Source organism: Physeter macrocephalus, unplaced genomic scaffold (genome assembly GCF_002837175.3).
Source record: "Physeter macrocephalus isolate SW-GA unplaced genomic scaffold, ASM283717v5 random_180, whole genome shotgun sequence".
Classification (NCBI taxonomy): domain Eukaryota; kingdom Metazoa; phylum Chordata; class Mammalia; order Artiodactyla; family Physeteridae; genus Physeter; species Physeter macrocephalus.
This window is the reverse complement of record NW_021145453.1, coordinates 3,125-6,248: the sequence shown is the minus strand read 5'-3', so window position 1 is coordinate 6,248 and position 3,124 is coordinate 3,125.

Sequence of the window (3,124 nt, the reverse complement as noted above, 5' to 3'; positions counted from 1 at the left end):
CCAGTTCTTTCTGACTCTTTCTCGTGTGTGATGGTTTAACCACCTCCTGCAGTTGTATTTTTTTCTTCTCCTTGGAGCCCTCCTCCCACCCCGAACCCCGTGAGGCTCAGCCTCTTCCTGCAGTCCAGGACATTGCCGTCTGCAGCCTCCAGCTGGATGCATGCTTTCGGGGCCAGGTCTTGTTTCCCTGCAGAAACTTTCCTTGCAGAGTGACGTCTTACAGACGGTTGTTCCTAGCTGGGGATAATCTGAGTTAATTCACGAGAAAGCCTCAAGCGTTTCTAGGACAACTTGTATCTGAACCCAGAGAAAGGGCTCTTTGGGGAGAATGTCACGAGCTGTCTGGCAGGGGAGACATTACGTTGTTTTAGTTGGAGAGGTGGTCCTTTGCTGCGCCCCTCGAACCCCACCGCTCCGGTGGTGGCTTTGTCTGACGGAAGCAGGTGGTTCTCAGACTTAGCGAGCATCAGTCTTGCCTGAGGAACTCTGAAAATGCAGATTCCTGTGCAGTTCCGTGGTGTAATGCTTAGCACGCTGGGCTCCGAGAACGCAGATTCCCGGGCCCCACCTCGGAGTCTGTGAGCTACATTCTGAGACATGCCAGTGTTGTGATGACAGGCACAGACCTAGGTTCAAGTTCCTTAATCAGCTGTGCGACCGCAGGAGGACATTAACTCCCTCTGAGCGTCAGTGTTCTCGTCTTTAACGTAGGAATGAAGGCAATCCCACCATGCTCGTGGGGGATCACCAGTGACAGTGCTTCATTTCCTGTTCAGTGAGAGAATGTGAGAGATGACCATTTCCATGCTTGTGTTCAACCAAGTGCTGCAAAGAAATTCAAAGGAAGGCACAGACCCGGGCCCAAGCCTCAGAGAAGTTGCGGAAATCTTTGGTGAGACAGGGAACCGTGGGCCCCTGAATATAAGCAATCCTTTGGGTGAAGGCTGTTGGCCGGAAAGGGAGGAAGCGTGGTTTTCCACCTCTTGCCTGCCGGGCTCTCCCAGTGACAACATGGCAAAGTACACCAGAGCTTGAATCAGTCAGGGCATGCCGGGTAATGCTGCAATAACAAACCAACCCTGGGTCTCAGTGGCTGAACGCAGCAAGGGTTTTGCTCACGCTGTACATCCCAGCAGATCAGCAGGCAGCTCTGCTCCACAGACTCACTCAGGGACCCAGGCGGGCGGAAGCTCCATCATCTTCCAGCCCCTCTATCTGGAACACTTGGCTTCCGTGGTCAGAGTGGCCAGGAAAGACAGACTAGCGATCACGGCCTGGGCTTTTGGCTGTTTCAGCCTGCAATGACATGCATCCCTTCTGCTCAATTTCATCGGCCAAAACTAGTCACACGGCACAGCTGGGAAAGGCAGGGGAGCAAATGGCATACTTGGGGAGCGCCATTGATGCTGCACCATTGATTCTGCTGCCGGGGACTTCGTGCGTAGAGTAGGGAGAGCTGAAAACCCTTGGCCCAGATTTCCAGAAGGGGCCCAAAGACTGATCTCTCTCAGAGAGAAAAGGAAAATTTCTCTGTTGAGTTGATCCTGTACCCTATGTGCTGAGAAGCTCAGCTTTCCTGTCTGGTAGAGCTGAGTTTTATTTGTCTGAGAATGTGGTTGTTGGTTTTTTATTTTTTTCTCTTCTTCCTTTTTCTCATTCTTGCCTACCCTCAAAACATGGGAAGAAAAGCAGTCTGCTTCAAATAGCCAGCAGTCTGGCCTGGCTCCCTTGGCTGGAGGGGAGCCATCTGCCAGCGGGCCAAGAAATACCCTGGAGCTCCAGGGTCCTGTGGGCACTGGGTGGGAGGCTGACACAGCCTAGAGGCTGTGTGCCCGGCTGCCAACCCCACCCTCAGTCCAAATGCTCTGTGCAGAGCGCAGCCGAAAGCAACCCAAATATCTTCAGAAATGGAGAACAGTGGACTAGAACCCAGCAATTTGGGGCAGCAGTTTTTCTGGAGCACATAGCTGGGGAATTTGCCTTAAGAAATCTCTCATTCCTAGAGTGTCGCCGGATAAATGGCACTTATTTGTTTAACCTCAAATCAAGCCACAGCCCCCATTTCTGGGCTGCTTTGAAAGAGTTGTTTTAAAATAGCTGAACAAGCTGAAAATCATGGGTCTGCTTGCTGGTATGGCTTTGCAGAAAGTGGCGGGCTCAGAAAGTTCCTGAATTTTCCGTGGCTGGCAGTGGTGGGGGGAGGTGGAGGCTGGGGAGCAGAGCCTGGACGCGTCTCCTGCACGTCGGCTGGACTGTTTCTGTGGCGGGTCCAGTCTTGGCCTGGTCAGTGTCCTCATGAGGGTTTTGGGTGGGAGGAAACCCTGGAAGATTCCTTTCTGAAATCTGCTCTAGGCAGCTCTGCATGAACAGAGTGGAGTTCTTCCGTTCTTTCTGTCTGACCCCCCTCTAGTTCCCCTCTTTCGGTAACAGAATGTGTCTTTCCTCAGGAGAACCTGTTTCATTGGTTTAGGTAGGCCGACTCGTGGTGTGTTTCTGTTCAACAGCCGGCTCTGGCGGGTGGAGTGGGGAAGCCCTGATTTCTAGCGTTTGCCGATTTCCATGGTGTCAATACAGGCACACCTCGTTTCATTGTGCTCCACAGATACCGTGTTTTTTTTACAAACTGAAGTTTTGTGGCAACCTGGCATTGTCAGAAGATGGTTAACATTTTTGGGGAATAAAATATTTTGAAATTAAGCTTTGTACATTTTTTTTTTTCTTTTTTGCGGTACGCGGGCCCCTCACTGCTGCGGCCTCTCCCGTGGCGGAGCACAGGCTCCGGACGCGCAGGCCCAGCGTCCACGGCTCACGGGCCCAGCCGCTCCGCGGCCTGTGGGATCCTCCCGGACCGGGGCGCGAACCCGCGTCCCCTGCATCGGCAGGCGGACGCTCAACCACTGCGCCACCAGGGAAGCCCTGTACATTGTTTTTAAAGACATAATGCTATTGCACACGTAATAGACTACATAATTATGTAGTCTATAATAGACTACATAATTATATAAAAATTATGTGTAAACATGATTTTTATATGCACTGGGAAACCGAAAAATCATGTGACCCGCTTTAGTGTGATATTTGCTTTATTGCAGCGGTCTGGAACCGAACCCGCAATATCTCTGAG